The 22,375-nt window shown below is 37.9% G+C and overlaps 1 protein-coding gene across 1 annotated transcript in view; it reads left to right on the top strand.

Annotated features, from left to right (window-relative positions):
- The window catches only part of dab1a (DAB adaptor protein 1a), a 562,848-nt gene that overhangs the window by 290,131 nt on the left and 250,342 nt on the right, over positions 1 to 22,375 (top strand). Inside the window, exon 2 of the mRNA XM_067417159.1 lies at positions 20,824 to 20,880. The gene's annotated coding sequence lies outside the window, so the exon portion shown is untranslated. The remainder of the gene's footprint in view (positions 1 to 20,823; positions 20,881 to 22,375) is intronic.

Raw genomic sequence — 22,375 nt, 5'->3', positions numbered from 1 at the left:
TCCAGAGAGGAATGTTATTTTCAAGATTTAAAAATGTTTGTGTGCTGCCGAGCATCCCTGTGTGTGTAATAAGCAGAGTGTACTCACGTTGTGCCGTCGCCTGTAGGCGCATTTTACTAACACACCCTTTAAATAACACACAAATACTGCACTATTGACTTTAGACCAGGTTTTTGTTGGTCAATGACGTAGTCGTTTTCAGTTGCCTCAAAATAGCAACACGCCAACAATGCACCTGAACACACCTTGTTTTCAAACCAGCACGCCCATGGGTGATCAGATGTGTGAGTGCATTTGCTATTTAAACAATGTGACGCTTGATGTAAAAATGATTCTGCGTTGGGCTGAAACGAACAAAAAGGTCACGCCTGCGGTCGCATTCCACCAGGTGCGTGATAGGGCCTTGGAAAGCAAAGTGAAATCAGTCATTTCTGCACCATAGTGGCATTAATGAAATGGCAATCTCTCATTCTCATTCGTTTGAAACCAATATTTATATTTGCAGTTTTGTTTCATGTCACTATAGTGAAATAGAAATTGCATGTCACTTTAAAAAATGGCATTTTATGTCAAAACAAGACAAGATATTATAACAGTAAAAACACAGAAAGCTAGAAAATTCTATCAATAGCAGGAACAAGTTGTCTCACAAACAGTGTTGCCACAGTTACTTTGAAAAAGTAATCTGATTACTACTTTAAAAAGTAACTTAGTTACTTTACTGATTTCTTGATTTTAAAGGTAACTAAGTAAGATTACAAGTTACTTTATTAGTTACATTCAGCAGTTGCCGACAATACCTCAACATAAAAATGACAACCGTTTCCCCCCCCCCCCCCCCCCCAACATTTACTTTATTCACTCTAAAAATGGCTGGGTTAAAAACAACCAGCGCTGGGTAAATATTGGACAGAACACATGCTGGGTTACAAATTAACCCAGTGGCATTTTAACCCAGCAGGCTGGGCTGTTGAGAAAACCCAAAATGTAGTCAATTTTTTTACCATTAATGGATTTGCTATTCTGGGTTATTCTTGCTGGGTTGTTCTTTAAACATCTCCTGTGCATTAGCCTACTGTAAAACTAAACAATCATGAAAGAATGAATGAAGAATGCATGTTTAGACTGTTAAAACAATCATTTTTATTGCTTGAAAAATGGTACAATACACAAATGTGTTCAAATTGGCAACAATGACAACTACAAACCTAATATATTCTGTCAATTTATTCACTTTGATATCAAACTTTTATTTTGACGGGTTGCCGTGTCTTTTGAGTGTCTATGTTCATATGACGACACGCGCCCCCGTCATTCACACAGAGACGCAAAATATGGAAGAGTAACGTTAATATTTAAATAGTATTTAATATACAAAGACACTCATATTCGGCTACAGTCTGGAGCCCTGTGTGACGCGACTGAACGCAGCTGCGGGACCGAATATAGTCTACTTGTGAGTCGATGCTATACAGATTTTTGTCACATTTTTAACATTTCAGTATGTACTTGGTACCGAAGGACCGGTACTTGTGACATCCCAATATACAACCATGTTTAATTTTCGTAAGGGGATCATGGCTCTGTGTAATCACAAACTGTATTAATCTAACGTTATCGTCTCACATGCCCACCTAAACTAGAGTCAGTACATTGCATCGGATTCTGAGGTAAAACTTTTGTCGTCTTAACGTCATGTAAGCTTAAGAAAAAAAAAACTAGAATTATGCTAATTAAAATTATTATTAATGAAAATATATGAACTTAACTTAAAACATCTGCAACCTGTGGCATTGCCTTTTGCATGGTCCTTTCAAAATTACAGTGGGAGCGAATTTAAAGGAATCAAGGCGGGAAGCACGTGAACAACCAATCATTGCGACCCAGCAGGTTTAACCCAACGACTGGACATTTGAAACTACCCAATGCTGTTTAAAATGTGATCAAATAAACCAACAAAAATTACCCAACAGTCTTAACCCAACATTTTGGGTTAAAAAATAACCCAGCATTATTTAGAGTGTTGGAAGTGCATTTTTAACAGTAACGTCAGCAATGTATCTCCTGACATTTTAAGTAGAAATTTAAAAAGATTTTTTCCCTAAAAAAAAATACTCTCCCAGCGATGCAAGAATAAAGCAAAATAAATAAATAAATAATATATATATATATATATATATATATATATATATATATATATATATATATATATAATTTTTTTACTAAGGAAAATTACTAAAATAGTAACTCACAGTGACTTGGATAAATTATTTTAATCTGATTACTGGTTTGGAAATAGCAACGCATTAGATTACTCAATACTGGAAAAAGTAGTCAGATTAGAGTAGCGAGTAGGCATCACTGCTCATAAATGACAGAAATTTACATCAATGCTGGGGAAAGAGTTAGATTAAGATTTCATTTGTTGCAATCAGTTGAGAAAACAAAGAGAAAACCTTAGAAACCCCTAAATATAAACTAACAAAGCAATGCCAGAGATCAACCAAATTAAAAAAAAGTGTATCATGCAAAGCCAAAAATGGCAAATGCAAAGGCCAAGAACAGAGAGAGAGAGAGAGAGAGAGAGAGAGAGAGAGAGAGAGAGAGAGAGAGAGAGAGAGAGAGAGAGAGAGAGAGAGAGAGAGAGACATGTGGCGGCCTGTCTTACTTGATGTGTGGGGTTGAGCTGTTTTCAGAGGGCCTTTGGGAAGAGGAGGGTGTCTTGTGGCGGTGGGCCAGTGAGCCTGAGAATGAGAGCCAGAGGAAGCAATGCCTGCAGAGCTCATAAATTACAGCCCTGCCCGCCTGGCTTTACATTAATGGATCCACAACTCTGTGCTTCTTACTGAGACTCTTCTCACTTGTTCTCGTGCTGTGCGTGTCTTCAAGGACGAGGGTAGGACGGATTGATGCTGGGCGTTTTAGCAGTTTAGTTGTTTCCCGTATGGGGAATTGTATTCATATTCGGAAATTGTAATGTATGGAATGACATGTTAGTTCATTCATAGACTGTAATTATTTTGACCGTCAACACTAGTTTTTTTTAATGGAATAGTTCACCCAGAAATACAAAAAAATTCCCATAATTCACCCTCAAGTCATCCTAGGTATATATGACATAATTATAGCCGAACCCAATATAGCCGAGTTATATTAAATAATATCCTTGCCCCTCCCAGCTTTAATGTATGTAACTGAATGTAAGCCTTTCGTATGTTAAGTGTTAACACTGCGGTGCTTTCAAAACTCTGCTTTTTGTTCGAGCATCTCAACATCTAATTTAATGTTATATACAAGTGTTTACTGTGCACTGTTGAGTCTAAGTTTACTTTACCTGGTTTTGCAGTCCATAGTGAATGTAATACGAATAAAAACTGCGTATCTGAGGCGAGAAAATCACTCCTCCTCATAGGATTAAATCACAGGGGGGTCGGGGAGTCATGACCCACCCCATCTGAGGGTTGTCCCACCTTAAAAAAATTTTAAAACCACATTGTGTATTGAAAATAATATAATGATTAAGGCTGTGTTTTGCCAAGAATCTGTCGATACGATACGTATCACAATACAGGGGTTACGATATGATATATTGCGATATTGTAAGAAAGAAAATTAATATTTTTTTTAGAAAGATTAATTTAAAAGAATAAAGAACACAACCATATGCATAAAACATGACAAGTAACTGTTATATTTAATTAATACAGTATGATTTATATCACTATTTTGTGCAATCTAGGTAAAGCAAAATAGCAAAGTGACTGCAGGATTCTTTTTCATGTCTAAACTATTTAGCAACAAAATGTGCATAGTTCATTCATCCCATGACTGAATGACAGTTTATTTTATATTTAATACTGTAAAGCTGTTTTCTTTAACGCAGTCTATTGTATAAAGTGTCATTTTAAGTAGGCTACTGACTTGCAGAGCTGGTCAATCCATATCCACATCGCTATGATCAGGTGCTTTTGTTCTGCTGCCACCGCTGTCAGTTTTGGAGTGTGTTTATGTTGTGAGGAAAATGTGCTATATTCTATCGAAACGCTTCTCACCAACGCGGATGATATCGGGATGTTACGCGTCACGCGACCTCTCAGATTCAATGTTTTCCCAAGTACTGGATTTTAACTTGGCCTATTTTGTAAACAAAATGTAATTTGTCGATTTCCCTAGTGGCTTCTTTGTAGCTGAAGCCAAAATGAGTCCACATTTCAGCTCTGTTAACCGCGGGAGCGGAATAATTCTATCGTCTTGTGCTAATGCTAATGCACACATATTCACCTTGCGCTTCTCTGGCTCCGCGTCAGATACGTTCTGAGATAACACTGCCATCTAGCGGTTGGGTTGTATATAGTCTGTGGTTTAATTTGAACACAAAGCCACAAATCTTAAATGTAAATAAATAAATATATAAATATTGATACAGTGTTTTTGAGAATCGATACAGTATTGCCAAACAAAATATTGCAATACTCACGTGTATCAATATTTTCTTACACCCCTAATAATGATAAATACTTAAAATAACCAAGTAAGTAGTAAAACAATACAAACAGGGGGACAGGGCCAAAAAAATTCATTTTAGGAAACATTTTGAGCCCCCGTCTCTTGCCACATAGTGGTTTGGTCCATCACGCACCTCACCTGCAAGTCTGGTAGGAGAGAACAAGAAAGTACGTTTTTGGTTCTTACTGTTAAGGCTGTTTTATTTGTTTTAAACATTGATGGAGATGCGTTTAGCTGTATACATTCTGTACCGTTTCAGCGTTTCGTCCACACGGATCCAGCGTTTTGGAAGCATGAATCCGATATTTTTTGAAACTGGGTCCCAGAGTGGATAAATCTGAAAAGGACATTCTTGCGCTTTCGTGTGTACAGCCAATCCGTATATTTTGTGAAACGGTGAAGTCATCACACTACGTCCGGCACGCTGAAAGACTAAAGGGATACAACTACTGGCACTGGCATACGCACATCAATATTGCATCATCTAATGACCGTATTTGCATTATTGTAAGTGTAGGCGTTAATAAAACACATCTGTTAAGTAGCAAATGTGTTTGTTGTTATTTTATCGTGAGATTTTTGCCTCACCTCCTACCATTGCTTTACCTCTTCTATCCATAACTCTTTCTCCATTTTTAGTGTATTTGTGTGGCAGAATTACAGCACCACATACTGGCCTGGCATACATACTACATCTTTTTGAGTCGTTTTCATTGCTCTCATGTGTACGCAGATATTTCATGAAACAAGGAAAAAAAAGATTGGATAGGGAAAGCTCTGGCTTTGTGTGGACGGGGTCTTTAAAAAGATTTTTTATCCTCTTTATTACAGACAATATGAGCAAAATATATGATATAAGAGTCCGATGTTAGCAATTATTGTTTGGTAACTTGTTTTAAGTCACCCACTACAACTAACACAGCGATACGCCTATGTGTGTGAACTGATATTAGACTAATATTGTAGATCTACTGCTATGTTGGGTTTTGCTCAATATTGTGCGGAAGAAGCAAAATAATATAATAATTATTTTCTGCGCAGTGGACCTGTTAGAACTCATATTGAGCTATTGCTTTGTGATGTTGACCAGATAAAATTACAGAGAACATAAGGACATAAGTTCATTTTTCAGTGCACCAAAACACCACATATCCTTGCAAGTATAATTTTAGCTGTATTATTTGTCCCCTTTGGAAAAATTGCCCCCCACTCACCTGTTAGATGAAATTCACGCCCATGCTTCTCCTGTATTCTTCCTGTACTAAACGCGTTAACATCCAGTGTGTCTAATTCACAGACAACTTAAACAAATCTATTTAATTGGTCCTTTTTGGTAAACTAAAAACATACAACCCTGTAATCCGATCCACAAACAAATGAACTGGTTCTTTCTGCCAGTATTGTGAATTTGCGGATGTTGTATAGGCTTTTTAGCAAGGAAATTTGGCTTTGTGTGAAGGATGGAGCTGTAGGAGTTCTGGAAAATCATAATTCACTTTTGCAGTTCCGTTTGGTGTAGCTACCGGTGCAGAAATGACACCCTTCAGCTTTAATGCCCAATATATGCAGTACCTGCCGCAGATCAACATTAATTCTTTATGAAGTGTAACTCTCATTTGTGAGAATTTTTAGCCAGTGTACCTTGAGTATTTGAATCTCTGTGTTTTAGGCGCCGAGCGGTGTTGAGTCTCACTGAAGGCCCAGATTATGCAGTTATGCTATGCTAATAGTGCTCTGCCGGGCCTCTCTGAAGACCTCTGACTTTAAATGCATAAACGCGGACAGGTCACGCAAAGGTCGTTGTGCCTTTTTTCCCCGCTTAACTAATTAAAGGGAAAAGTCAGTGGATTCAGGCACGTTCTTTTTGAATATGCAAATTATGAGGGAATTAATAGACAATTGTTTAAGTTTAAATCCACCGAAATAATAAAAAAAGCAATTTGTCTGCACCTACTTAGCCTCTAAAGCAAAATTGCTGGCTCTGTTAAATGCTATTAAATGGAGCTTGCTCACAAAGCTATTACTAATTTAACAAAATAACTGACAAATAAAACCCCCCTAAAATAAAGCTTTCTAAAAAAGTGCAACACTCAGCTGGCTGCAAACATAAGAATTTATTACGGCAGTTAAATGGCAAATTAGTTGTTGTGTTTTATGAATCCCGGAGGTGCCAATAGTTTTATTCGGATATGCGGCTACATCTGAGAAAGATTTTACAGCTCTACAATGCCACGTGTCACCAGTCTCCTGCCAGTCTTTAAGCTAATTAGCCGCAATTATTTCAATTAGATATCACAGACAAATAATCATTACTTTGTAATCAGTTTGTGCAGTAACAGTTCTGGAAACTGCCTAACACTTTCAGGCATCATGAAAGTTTTAGTGCGCTTTCTCTCTCTTTTTCTTTTTCTCTCTATTCCTCCACCCTGGCCCTTTTTCCCTTGGCCGGCATCCAGTGTCAAAGCAATCCTGAGAGTTGCTGTTCGCCAGAGCGTTCTAAGTAATCCCTTTAACAAACTGTATTCACGTATGTGAATGTTTTTGGCTCTGAGCAGATTTTTCAAGAGATCAGAACACGGATAAAATCCGCCCCTGGCAAAGACCCAGGATATATGGGATTTCAAATATGAGGGAAATATGGATAATAGAATTTACTCTCATCTCTGTAGTTGCGTTAGCTGTGGATGCAGCGCTTAGAACTGCTCTGACTTTACGAGTTACTGTGGCTTCAGAGATTAAAAACTAGCATTTTTTTGATTCTTAAATAGAGCTGGAGAAAAGTGCGGATGTTCTAATATTGTGATATGTTTTTGAAAGACCACAATATTGATTCTTAAAATCATTTGATCATTATAAAATGCCAGTGTTTACTCAAACTACAATGTCACTACTGAATCTGGCCTATAGTAAAATATTTTGTAGTTGGAATTGAATATAATGATATAAAAATTTTATATAAATCACAATAAAAAAAGGTATTCTTTTCATTGAGTTTTCTTAAAGGTGCGATATGTAGTATTTATTAGGATCTAGAAATGCAGTATATATTATACATAACTATGTTTTCAGTGGAGTATAAAGACCTTACTTAATTTACCGTTATGTTTTTATTACCTTAGAACGAGCCATTTCTGTCTACATACACTACGGGTCCCCTTACAGTGAAGTCACCATTTTGCCCTGCCATGTTTCTACGGTAGCCTTAAATGGACAAACTTCTCTACATAGCCCTTTTTCCCTTGGCCGGCATCCAGTGTCAAAGCAATCCTGAGACTTTCTGCTCTCTCCAATGATGACATTTTTGTCCCGTGTCGGCCCCCGTAGCTTCACTATGTGCTTCGAAAGTAAGGGGTGAGCGGTGTGTGGCTGCAATTCACAACCTCACCACTAGATGCCGCTAAAATTCACACACTGCACCTTTAACAGACTGCATGTGATAGCATCTAATGTGATTGAACAAATGACTTTTGTAATTTTAATTAATCATAAACTTACTGTGTAACCAGTGTAGGATGATTCACAAACTGTTATGAACCAGTTATTTTGAATGAATCCAAAACATACAGGGCAAACGCTGCAGTCTGACTCTGAAACAAACTACTCTTATGATCCGGTTCACTTTAGTGAATCAAAAACATTCAGCACAACCAGTGTAGTCCATTTCATAAACAAATGACTTTTGTGAACTGGTTATTTTTAATTAATCAAAAACATTCTGCGCAACCACTGTAATCCGTTTTACAGAAAAAAAATGTATGGTCCTCTTAAAAGGCCAACTGAAATGCCTTGAAACTTACAGCATTATTCAATGTGTTGACATCATTTCCACTGAAACAGGAAGACAGGGCGGGATGTATTGAACAGCTTCTTGTCTTTTTTAAAACATCCAATAGCATTTTGTTTATATCACAGCTTGAGTAAGCCGCAGTTTCCTCTAACCATTTCTCCTCCTAATATCCTCCATTTTTGCTTTAAAATATAGCATTTGTGTAGAATTCAAATGGGTCCAATATGTTTTGTGGTGGTCAACGGCGACATGTGCATATGATCTGCTCTGTGCTATCGTGTCTCTGGACCGCTGACTGTGTGCACTTTGGAGGTTTGCGTGACATTAACACGAAACCGACTTTATTCGCCCCAATGGAAAGCATATTTATACTGGCTGAATTCTTCCCTGTCCCCTTTAGTGTACTATGTACCATTCACTATGTAGAAAATAGTAAATGTGTGAACAAATGACAGATTTTAGCCATGGCTTCAGCATCTATTTATAATGTAGGGAGTAGACGCTTTAGATTCTAGAGAGCATTTGACTGGACAAAAAATCTTAAAAGGATAGTTCACCCAAAAATGAAAATTAGATGTTTATCTTCTTACCCCCAGTGCATCCAACATGTAGGTGTGTCTGTTTCTTCAGTTGAACACAAATTAAGATTTTTAACTCCAACCGTTGCTGTGTGCCAGTCATATAATGGGGTGAATAGGTAACAATTCTATGAGAGGAAAACATTTAAAAAAAAACATGCTTAGGCAACATGCACAAAAACCCTGAAGAAACAGACACACCTACATTTTGGATGCACTTGGGGTAAGCAGATAAACATTTGATTTTCATTTTTGGGTGAACTAACCCTTTAAGAGAAGCTGAAGTGCAGAGTTGAAGTGAGAGACTGTCAGTTTCGATCGCTTAAAGGAGGGGTGAAACACTCAGTTTCAGTCAATCTCATGTCAATCTTGAGTACCTATAGAGCAGTATTGCATCTTTCATATCTCCGAAACGTCTTTAGTTTTATTATACTTATAAAAACGCTACCCTAATACAGATATGATCCAGAATCAGATCCGGAGGCTGAAATAACTTTAACAGGAGAAGCAACAACAGCAGGACGTCCGTCTCTGTGGTATGTACTGTATTTAGTGGACTGTCAACATTTGTGTCTTTACTCGCAGTTTATGAGGACATGATTCGGTTTATGGACTATTGTATGTGACTAAACCTTCGCAGTAGCAAGCAAAACGGTTTTGCACGTCAGACTAGTGTAACGTTATACATAGAACAACAATGGAGTAACCGTTAGCACATTTGAATGATGAAGCACGCTTTGTGCGACGATAGCCAACAACATAGACATTTGAAGCAGTTTTACTCACCGCCTGCTTCCAAAAGCACGACCGGAAACCTTTAACGCTGGGACCGCTCCGTCAAAAACACACTTCTTTGGTAACATTGTTGATTTGGTGAAGTCCTGTGACAGCAGTGACCGTGGAGATCCACTTTTGCGACACGACTGAAGCGTGATGTCGCTTCTCGTCTTTTCTGCGTTCAAATCGGTTCAAATGCAGCGCTGCCTTCCCCGAATGTTATGCGGACATGTTGAAGTCGCTTGACGTCACCCGTAGGAATAAAGTGGAGCGCGGTGCGACAGAAGTGTTGCACGGACGAGTGGATCTGCAGCTTGAGAGCAGTGTTTATGGGCGTGCATTTCCTCTCTCGCTCTAGTCACGCGTGTGCGCACCCTACCGGGAGAAGAGCCCGTACGGCCCATATAAGGACATTCCGCTCTATCGATGTCAAGCCGACCCATACTCGAAAAAAACTCTCCGAAACTTGTGAGAAACCGGAGTATTTTTGACACAGAAATACTCCATCAAACGTCCAACTTAGTTTTTGAAACTTTGTCTATGTTTAGGATGGGAATCCAAGTCTTTAACAGTGTAAAAAGCTCAGTATGCATGAAACAGCATTTCACCCCGCCTTTAAATACTCGAAATACAAATTTTATCATTGGTTAGGAGCACACTAGCTTATATTTAAGAGTAAGGTTAACATATTCATTCTAAAAGTCCAAAAAAAATCATGGTGACTTTAATCTATTAAAAGCTTATAACACAACCAGTGCAGTCTGATTTACAAACAAATAACTCATGTATACTCGACAACAACATTCAGTGCAACCAGTGTAGTCAGTTTCATAAACCAATGGCTCTTATGAGTAGGTTATTTTTAATTCATCAAAAACATTCAGTGCAGTGTAGCCCATTTTACGAACAAATTAATCTTCTTCTCCCCGGTGGTCTAGTGGTTAGGATTCGGCGCTCTCACTACCGCAACCTGGGTTCAATTCCTGGTCAGGGAATATGCTCAGTGGCAGTCGTGGAATAATGGTTAGAGAATCAGACTGGTAACCTGAAGGTTGTGGGTTTGATTCTCAATACCAACAGGAAATGACTGAGGTGGCCTTGAGCAGGGCTCCTAACCCTCAGTCGCTCATCGGACGCCACAGTGTATGGCTTCCCACTGCTCCTGGTGTGTGTGTGTCCACTGTTTACATTATGGGCTACTTCTAATGTGTGTGCACTAACTTGCATGAGTTAAATGCAGAGGGCAAATTCCGACTATGGGTTAATATACTCAGCCTTCACATGTCACTTTTTTTATTTCACTTTTAATTTTTACTCTTTTATCGATCAAAAACATACAACACAACCAGTGCAATCTGATCTCATGAATCGCTACTCTTTAATGAATCAAAAGCATACAGCACAACCAGTGCAGTCTGATTTACGAAGAAATTACTCATAGGAATTGGTTGTCTTAAGTAAATCAACAACATTCAGTTGTCTGTTTGATGAACTAATGACTCTTATGAGCTGGTCATGTGTCATTCAAAAAAACTCACAAAGGCCACATTCACACAGCAGCAGATTACGGTTGCCAGTTCTGTATTTGAGTCCCTAATACGGTAACGTTCACACACAGTACAGTTATTTGGGAGTGACAACTGCATTCTATAACCAAACTCACACCCGTAAGTCTCGGAAAACCTGCGATGTGTGAACGGAACCGCGCTGGACAAGTCGTTTTCTGTCACGTCGTAAAGTGCGAGAGAGTCGCTTCAATAAGGGGTTTTGTTTGTCGTTTCAGTAATTTTTACATGGACGGCAATATGGTATAAATGTCATCTGAAGTTTCTAGATCCAGTTACTGTTCACTGTGCTCCCCCAGAGCGGCTCCAGTCACTTTTGTGTTCTACAAAACCAGTCATAAGTTGCAAGGCTATATTTATGGTAATAATGGGCCAAAATTATACATTGACTTTACTTCCCATCCCCCCCCCCCCCCCCCCCCCCAGTAAAGTCAATGTAATTTGTGTTAAAATATAGACTACTGAGAGAATTTTATGGTAATAATGAATATTTATGCAATAATTATGATCTATTTTTTCCCTTTTGAAAATTATACATATTTTTTGTGTATTCATATACCAAGTACCATAGAACCCCAGAGGGTTAAAGGCAATTTTCTCAGTATTTTTATTTTTTTTCCAAACCCCAGATCTTGGCCAAATATTGTGCTATCCTAACAAAGCGTACATCAATTGAAAGATTATTTATTCAACTTTCAGATGATGTATACAACTCAATAAAAAAAAAAAAAAAGGTTTTGTGGTCCAGGGTTAGACTGGGTAAACCCAGCCTGATCTGCTGGTGATTTGATTTCGCTCTGCAACTCAATCTGGAAACCTGTACATTCATTTCTACTGCTTCTGTTACACTTTTGGGGGAACCAATCACAGACTGGCTTATTCACTTGGCTCTCTATTGGTGGGTTTAACACAATGACGGATAGAGAAGCTATGGGTAGTTGCCGCTGATCAGTGCCCGTTGCCCGTTGATCACACCTCTTGTGGTCTGATTTGTTGAAGGACTATCCAATTGCGTACAGAGTCATTTGAAAAATTCTCGTTTATCATCGTTTATCATGCCTCTTGTGCAGTAGAAAATACAGAGCAGACTCCCCAGACCATGAATTGGTCTGGTGATAGCCAGACAAGTCCAGGGTCACAAAGGTCCTAAAATACGCGAGACTCTGCAAAGAATGTGCGACACAAATGCATCGGTTTAAAGGTCCTGCGTACGTGTTTCAGTGAAGCTTCTGTTGGTTAATAAAGATTTGATGGATCAACTCGCGGCTCATGACTCTTGTCGTGTCAAAAGTGCTGAGACTTTTCAGTTTTATGGACGTCGCCATTTTTTAAAATTGCTTTGGTCACTGTCGCTATGGTTACCGGCAACAAAAAACAGGCTTGACTCCAGTTGCACGTTCATTAGGGTTGGGCATCGAGAATCGGTTCTAACTTGGAACCATTTAAAAAATAATGATTCCATTGGAATCGTTTAGAAAATTTATTTTCGGTTCTGATCTTCGGTTCCAAGCGTGCAAGTTTTGGTTTCCATGGCCACCTGATTTCCGGTGCTTGCGCGCCCGCTTGTTTTCTTTAGTCATGGAAGCCCGGTAAGCGGCTCTGAAGTGTGGATTTATTTCACTTTTAAAAGCCTGGGTCGGTACAGTGCAACTAGTGTTGTCAAAAATATCGATACTGAAATATCTGAAAAGATACGATAGCCTGCTCAGCCTACACAATCGATCCCAGCTGCTCTCCTCTCCTCTCCTCTCTGACCGACAGCGAGTTGACGCGCAGCCGCATATTCTCATTCAGCCGGTTAACTTCTGAACACGACGGACGCGCGTTCTGCTGGACTTTTCCTTGCGACAGCGTGTTAGTGTGTGTGATCGGTCTGAATTTCGCGTGGGATTGCACATAATTCTACGAATCCGCGCAGATTTCAAGCTCACATCTGAAGCGCACACACACACACATAGCCTACCGTAATAAAGCCGCCCCTGACATACAAGTGCAAATATTCGCTTCTTTTTCCAGCTTATTATTGGTCAAATACACTCAAACAAATTATCAGTGCACATTTTGAACAGTATGTAAACACAGTCTTAAACAATTCAGGAAGAAATGAAGAATGAGTAACAGGAACAGTGTTCAGGATCCATGAGTGCGGCAGTTCTTAAAGGGACAGCAGTCATTTGTTATTCAAAGTCAAACTACAAAAAGACAAACGATCAACTGCTCTTGACTGATCAACTTGTCTAACTTTAATGGTTTTATATGAAACTATTTAATTTTTTGCAAAAACATTATCCAATGTTATTTTAAATTTATTTAGCCACTTTGCGTTTTTTTATTCAGTTTCTTACCTGAATGTTAGACCTACCTGAAAAAATAAAGCAGTCTATTTCATTTATATCTTTTATTCTATTGTATTTATTTGTGCTATTATTTGTAATATCTTTGTTTATTCAATTTACCATTCAAAATCAAGCTTACTTGTGCTGTGTGTAAGCTATTGCAACACAATTACCCCGTTGTAAAAAATACATTGAGTTAACGAATATTTGTGAGATAATTTTAATAGTCATTGATCAATGTTTATATATGAGAAAAAGCTTAAAAGCTTTATCATATAAAGGGATCTCTTCAAAAGAAATTTTTGATTGCCTAGACTTTCAAAAGACAGACAAAAAAAAAAATTATATAAAAAATATCTAATTGACAGTATATGCAGCGTTTTCCCCCCGTTGTATTGAAAATAGCATTGAATATGGATGTGACATGTTTTGACTCCACCCCTCAAAGAATCGGAATCGAGAATCGAAAAGAACCGGAATCGAAAGTAAGAATCGGAATCGGAATCGGAATCAGAATCGTTCAAATCAAAACGATGCCCAACCCTAACGTTCATACAGACAGTATTTAAGACGCCGCTGTCAGTTGCTGTGTGAACAGGACACTTAAAGACTCACACTTGTAAGTAAATTCCGTTGTCAATCCCAAAAATTGACAGCGTGAACGTAGTCTCAGCACTTCCTTCCATGGATGGAATATTTGAATAAATTGCAGGATGAATAAAATTGCTTTCGAATCAGAATGGGAACTCCGTACTTGACACTAATGCATTCTGTCCATAATTTTATCGATGTTCACAGTCTATTAACACAAGGACTTTGTTTTTATTCATGTCTGTAACTAGTTTAAGGCTTTTAAGCCCATCTAACCTTCAGTGTTGTTGTCTGTGTAGCCTTTTTGTCGGTTTGTGAGAAAAACGTGTGCACAATGTGTCTCATTGTGTGTGAAAAGGGGACAGGTGAAGGTGAGACGAGACACCGGATGAGGTGTGAGAGCGGGCCAGGACCCCGGACTAGCCATTGTGTGTGTGTGTGTGTGTGAGATAGAGAGAGGCCCCTGGCATGGTCCCTGTCAGCAGGAGTCTGATGTCTGTCTACTCATGTGTGGAGCACTCATCATGGGCAATTAAGGCCGAGCAGGGGGCCTGGCCTTCCCACTCATGTCCTTGAAGAAAGAAAGTGAAAGGGGGCAGGAAGAGTGATGGGGTGGAGCGACGCAGAGGGAGGGGCGGGGATTCTACCAGCACTTTCTTAGAGAAGAGAAGTTGAGCGATATGCTTCTAACCTTACAGTAGGATGACAAAAGCCTGCCCAGGATCCGTAATGTCTTTGTTTTTCTCTCATCTGGTGCTTAAATAGATTCTCTCCACAGGGTGATAATCACCATTCATTATTCACACTTCAGATGGCCATTAAAAGCCAATCTCCAAAACCTTATAAATGGCCCCAAATTTGGGACCACTTGGTGTTGTCTTTGATGTTGTGTTGTAATTCCGCACAAAATGATATTCCTCTTCAACGCTACTCGTGTAAGATAAGAGGGTTTCGTGAGAACACAATCCCTTTGGCTTGTAATTGATGATTTATTAATTTCATGTTCTGCCAGAGCCGGAATGAAGAATCTCTTAATATTTAATTTGTCATGCCTGTGCACATGCCAGGAACACAACAAGTGTAAAATATGGATTTGCGCAGTAGAAAGATGATTATGACCCTCACGAGGATGTTTTAATAATATTTAAGTGTATTGCCGATTTTTAAATGAAGATTAGGTGGTGTTTTCCTAGTGCCAGTGTCCTTGTTAGATGATAACAAGACCTACTTTTTGGGTTCACTTTAATGCACTGCGCTAAACATATCTAGATGTTTTTGTTATTTTCTATTTACATGCAAGAAAGTGGGATAGCAGACTCGCGGTGACGCATACTCCCCCTGGAAAAAAGCGAGACTGCTTAGCAGAATCAAAACACAACAAAAAATTAGAATAGCACATGAAAGCAAAAAAAAAAGTTATGCTCAGGATCAGACTTGGGGCAATTCTCTCATTCGTAATTGAAGCACTTATTTTATGACACCTTTAGATTTTAAACCAGCATTCAAACTGAGGGAACTCAATATGATCTCTCATATAATTAATGGTTTACACTCTACTGTTCATTTTTTTAACCATTATTATTATTATTATTATTATTATTATTATTATTATTATTATTATTATTATTATTATTATTATTATTATTATTATTATGTATCAAGTACGCTTTAAATTGATCAAAAGTAACAGTAAAGGTTTTTTTATTTATTTATAATATTACCACAAAAAAATATGTATTATAGTTTCCACACAAATATAAAGCAGCACAACTGTTTTCACCATTCAAATTAATAAGGAATGTATCTTGAGCAGCAAATTAACGTATTATAATGATTTCTGATGGATCATGTGACACTAAATACTAGATTAATGATGCTGAAAATTCAGCTTTGCCATAATAGGAATAAATTACGTTTTAAAATACTGTGTATTAAAACGGAAACCCATTATTTTAAATTGTAATGACATTTTACAATTTTACAGTTTTTACTGTATTTATAATCTAATAAATGTAGCCTTGATGAGCATAAGACATTTTCAAAAACATGTCTTAATCATACAACCAACCCAAAACTTTTGAATTGTATATTGCAAATGATATATATATATATTGTATTGTATTGTATTGTATTGTATTGTATTGTATTGTATTATATTATATTATATTATATTATATTATATTATATTATATTATATTATATTATATTATATTATATTATATTATATTATATTATATTATATTATATTAATTATATTATATTATATTATAATAATGGAATTTAACAAGTCCCTGCATGCATTGCACAATACATAAAACTGCACTTCACATGTCCAACCAATATAAAAAAATGATAGAAAGTCTAAAATATAGTATTTTTGTCCTTATTTCACCTCTAGGGCTATTAAATGTGATTCAGAACTGCCATTGGTGCCCCCATTCTGGTAACCAATATTTTTTAAAAGCTGCTTAAAATCTTCAGAGCCATCAGAGTTTTTTTTGGTTTTTTTTTAACGTAATATATCGCACGTGGTGTCAAGTGACATTTGGAGCAGGATCCTCCTGCTGTCTGCAGGTTTCACCCGGCTGATGGTTGTGGCCCGGGGAGATTAACCTATATCTGGTAGCACTGACCCTCATGCACCTCATCGTTGCAATTGTATTTACTCATTAGACGTCATAGAAACAATGCTGAAGAGTTAATTATAAAGCGAGCAGCTTGCATTCTGCCTTCTCTGACCCAGTTCTCTTTCCTTCTCTCCCCTCCTCCCTCTTTTTCTTCCTCTTCCTTGTCTCTCTCCTGGTTAATGAGCGCACTTCATGCTATGAAATGGTTGCGTGATTATTTTCACATGATTCTGACTGTGTCGTGATGAAAAGGCAATTTCTTCCTTTTGTGTGCTCGTTCATTCTCTAAACGTCAGGACTCTGGTTTGATTTCTCCGCTTTTCATCCGGAGAAATGTGAGAATGTGTTTGTAATAAGGCTTTGCTGCACCAAATGGAGGTCGTAATACAGTGTGAATGATAATGGTGGTCAACCTAGGTCATAGCATTCTTCTTAGATGGATAAAGAACCCGCTGTGAACTGTCGAGAAGTGTTTGGCAGACCAATGGGATGATGTCCACGCCTGCCTTTTCATTCCTAATGACTCGTCTATCTTGCCATGCCGTCCTCCTGTCCAGTCCTGGCTTTGCCTTAATAATGATCTAACACCGGTATGGGTGTGATCAGGGCTGAAATGGCATTCTAATAAAAGGCCAGGAGAAATTCTCAAAGGTTGGAGCAATAGGTGACTTGAGAGGCTTTTTATGTAACACTCATAGGTGGATTGTGGGAGGCAGGGGAAAGCTTATTCTTGTGATATAATGTGATATGATATGAATATAGGTTCATGTGGAGTATGAAATTATAAGGAATTCCGGTTGCAGCTGTGGGATATCACTCCCTTTAACTACTGGTCTACAGTTTCCTCACCTCAAATACAAACCCCCATTAGTGAGAAGTGATAACCTGACTCTAGTGGTGTGGGTTTAGTTTTGTATTGTTGTATGTACAGAAAAAGAAAAAAAAATTCTTAACTTCATGTTTCCCCATATGCATCCCCGAGTTAACCTGCACATAAACCAACTGAATCCATAAAACTCCGAGATTTTATTGTTTATATCTGGGGCCTGTACCACGGAGGTTGTTGAACTAACTCAGGGTTACGGGATTAGTTTTGAGTTAACAAAACCAAAATAATCCAATTAGGCTTCGTTGGTACCATTATGCTTATCATTAACGTTCTATATATATATACACTATATATACACTATATACACACTATATACACACTATATACACGGTGTGTTAATAGGCCAGAGGAGAACTGGCACCACCCCGACTGAGTCTGGTTTCTCCCAAGGTTTATTTTTCTCCATCATGCCCTGATGGAGTTTTGGTTCTTTGCCACTGTCGCCTTTGGCTTGGCTTGCTCAGTTGGGGACACTAAAATTATGATCAAAGTTATTCAACAAGTTATACAGATAAAATGTATGAATTAGGTTTTAATTAATTCTATAAAAACTATAATACAGATCTGCCAACATTGTCGCTATATGATAAATTTAAATAAGCTGATAACATCACTGTTTTCTCCAGAACGACTGTACAGCCAAATCTAATTTTGATGCAATATTATCCTGTTTGACACTGTTAAGCTGCTTTGACACAATCGTGATTGTAAAAGCGCTATATAAATAAAGTTGATTGATTGATTGATTGATTCTCTGTCAGCTCAAGCTTTGAGTTCTGAGTTCACGGAGCATGTGCACATTGTGACATCAGTAGTAAACAGCCAATCGCATGCCTTGAAAGACAGAGAAACTGCGTTTCACTTCTCGCAAGGGAATCAACGTGATGCAAATTTGTCTTCTGCCGAAGATTGAGAACATGAAGTATATAAATGCATTTACACAGCAAGAAGAACATATCTTGCTACAGTATCAGTGCAAGTAAACGTTTTGAAATTAGGTTATGTAGTTGATAATAGGTATACAGAGACTTGAACATGTGAAAGTGAAATAAAAGTGACAAGTATACTCAGAGTTTGCCGTCTGCGTTTAACCCAAGTTATTGCACACACATTTTTAGTAGTGAGTTGTAAACAAACCCACACTGCAAAGCGGGGACGCACACACCTAGAGCAGTGGGCATCCATTTTCTGCTGTAGCACCCAGGGAATGTTTGGGGCTTTTTTAAGGGCACCTCATTTCCTGCTGGTATTGAGAATCAAACCTTCGACCTCCGGGTTACCAGTCTGACTCTGACTATTAGGCTATGACTGCCCCAAACTCACATGTAATCATTTTTAAAGCTGTATCTATCGATTCTATATCCACTTGCCTGACAAGCCAGACCCACATCTGGGAACTCACCATTGGCAGGGCTCAATCCGAGGGGCGGGATAAACGGTTGTCTTTCAAACTCTCTCTGCATGCAGCTCTACAACCAACCAGAGAGCCATCGGTGGTGAGACTACCATCACAAGCGGGTTGTGGCTGAGTTCCATACATTTTCCTAGCAGCATAGCTAGTTTATAGATTAAACTTTTGCCGTATCCGGTGGGCAAAACTCTGAACACATCTTCCTTTTTTAAGAGATAAATCATTGCCGTTTTTTGTTAGCAGGGAACTGAGGGAAGTAGCAGGAAATTAATGCGGAACCGTCACAACTCTGCCGTCATTATGTTAAGCCCGCCCATCAACTCTATACACGATATGATAGGCCCGACCAAAATTTTGTTTTTTCCAGGTCCCAAGCCAATGAACAGTTGCTAGACACCCTGGCTGCAAATTACATTTGCTGCTGCTAGGATGCGTCTAGATTTCTATGCTACATATCCACAGTAGCCTACAACATTTTAGATACCAGTAAACATTCACTATTCTTTATTCCAATTTCAATATCACAGCTAAACTACTAGCCTATACATTTAAAACAGCCATAAAGACAAGTAAACCGTCAGTAATAAAATAAGAACAAATAATCAAATTAAAGCTCAAATAAATTAAATTGAACAAATATACAAATTAAAGGGGTGGTTCCGTGTTTTTTTTTTTCTAGGCTTCGTTGTGTTAACGCAGTATAACATGTCTTTATGCTTCTTCTTTTTTTAAGCGCCGTATTTTTCTTATATTTTACCTTTATTCCACACCGCTGTCCTCACTGTCCTTTGAACGGCTCGTTTGCTTCCTGCTTCTATGAAGTCCATCCCTCCGAAAAACGCAATGGTCTTAGATCCAAAGTTAGAGGTTAGAGGGCCAAATGTAGTTTTATGTATTTTTATTGGCTGAAGTGCCAAGCACAGGTTGTCCGGAAACGCCACACCCTTTACCATTACAGGCAGAAGTTACATCTGCGGTGACTAGCAAGGGTTTATGATGTCACCAACCCGGGAAGAAACTCGTTGTAGTCCAAACCGGCCGTTTTTGTAGGCAATAAACTGCCATAACTTTAAAAGACTATATCTCTGTTTTCATTGAACTTTCAGCGTTTTAACTTTGCAGATACTGCAAGCAGCAACATTACACACTAACTAAAGTTTAAAAAGTGGAATCGCATACAACCACTCCTTTAAGTAAGCAGTGCTTTTCCGTTTTTTTCAGGAAGGTCTAACAGTTACTGGTACAGAAAAGTAATAAAGTAAGCAAATGTACAATAACACAGCTTAGTCTTTATTGTATAAATGAAGCTTCCATATTAATCCTTAATACAGTTATTCAGTCAAGAGCAGTGAATATTTTTTAAATTGTTGTTTGACTAACATTAAAATAGACAGCAGCAGGAATATTAGGCTGCTGTCACTTTAAGAGCTAATGCACGGATCTAATATACTGAAACTGTTTACATGCATTTATTTTCTGTTTACATTCACTTAAGAAAAAAATGACTGTTTGTGTGATCGTTTTGTGTGAATTAGTTCACTCAAGCAGAAGAAGAAAGAGAGTTTAGTATGCATGTGCTGTCTGGCGATGCTTTCTGGGCATGCACTTTGGATGTGTGTATGCACGCACACATATATATATATATATATATATGAACGTACAGAAAAGTAGTACACTAAATCTGAGGTAAATAGCTATTAAAAATATAAATTATAAAATTATAAATTATAACATGTTTTATCATTATTTCTTGCAGGTATTTTACCCACCAGTTTTGAGCTTTATTATGGAAACCAGATGTGGAGAAGCTGTGGTGAGTATCATTAAATACCCTCATCTCTTATCTGACCATGTACTGGCCCTGTGAATCTGTTTTAAGTATGCTTCTTGCATCCCTGAATGTAAACTCAAAAAAAGATAATCTATCTTTGAGCTTATGACTGCATTTTGATACTGTCCAGTGCTCTGACATTTTGTTTGCATTTGCTCAGACTGTATTTGTTCTGTATTACACATGGCAAATAGAACTGAATCTAATTCAGAATTGAATGACACCTCACATCGTTGTGTGTTTGAGATCTCAGTTAAAATATTGGCTCAGTGGTAGTTTTTTTCCTGTTTGTGACCTCTAGTGATGAGTATCTGACCTCAGACTGCGGCTCATAAGGTCAAGTGAGCTAAACGTTTGTTTTCTCACACAGAGAGTGCTCTGTCCCCAGGCTTACAGTACATGTTACTGCACTTATCGTGTAATAGTTGCCATCATAAGTGCAGAAATGACAAGGTAACTGCTCTTATCGGACAGAGAGGACTCATTTGAGATGTTTTTGGTGGTGCTGAAAATCATACCTCAAATATATGTTGGAGTCCACAATTCGGAGACAACCAAAGAAAATGCTTCCTTTGTGCACTCTTTTCTTAACTCTTTCCCCGCCAAACAAAATATTTTCCGTTATTTGTGAGAAAACACTTCCCTGTCAAACTGAACATAACTGGCATAACAGTTAAAGCCAGAGCTGTTGAATAACGACATGTGTTCCTCTCACGTGGCTCATGGAGCTCTCAATAGTTCCACACAAGCCAGCTCTGTCCATACATTGACTAGACAACAGCTTCACTATACAGGTAAACAGTACATTATTGGACATTTTGAGGAGATATTTTGGTAGTAACAATTATTTGTGCAATAATTCTGGTCCATTAATGAGCACTTAAAATATTTCCCTTTTTCTTTTCTAATATATTTGTTATATATATTAGTATTAGTGTACTGATTAAGGTTAAAATAGAGAATTCCACTGCAAATGGGTCAAATTTAGAGTAATTTTGTGGCTGGAAATATAATACTTTTCATTTGTAATCCTATGGCTTACCCATTTTGCGCCTGTATGGCTCCTTAATAAATAAATACTGTATACTGGCTAGATTAGATTTACTTAAATGTGAAATTTTAAAACATTAATACTTTGCATTCTAATATTTTAACTTTATTGTACTTATATTAGCACACACAAGTGAATATTAATGAATATAAGCTAATATAATTTAACACAAGAAAAGTTTAAAATAGTGCTTAAAAAGGCAAACTTATTTTCCCTTATATGTACAGCAGGTTATATATATATGTGTGTGTGTGTGTGTGTGTGTGTGTGTGTGTGTGTGTGTGTGTGTGTGTGTGTGTGTGTGTGTGTGTGTGTGTGTGTGTGTGTGTGTGTGTGTGTGTGTGAATTGATACTGATCGAAATCGATAAATTTAACAAAGTTGCATTTTGCATTCAACAAAAATCATTTATCAACTGTATTTTGTC

This window comes from Pseudorasbora parva, chromosome 15 (assembly GCF_024679245.1).
Source record: "Pseudorasbora parva isolate DD20220531a chromosome 15, ASM2467924v1, whole genome shotgun sequence".
In the NCBI taxonomy this organism is placed as follows: domain Eukaryota; kingdom Metazoa; phylum Chordata; class Actinopteri; order Cypriniformes; family Gobionidae; genus Pseudorasbora; species Pseudorasbora parva.
The sequence above is the reverse complement of the archived record's forward strand: the minus strand, read 5'-3'. Positions and strand labels throughout refer to the sequence as shown.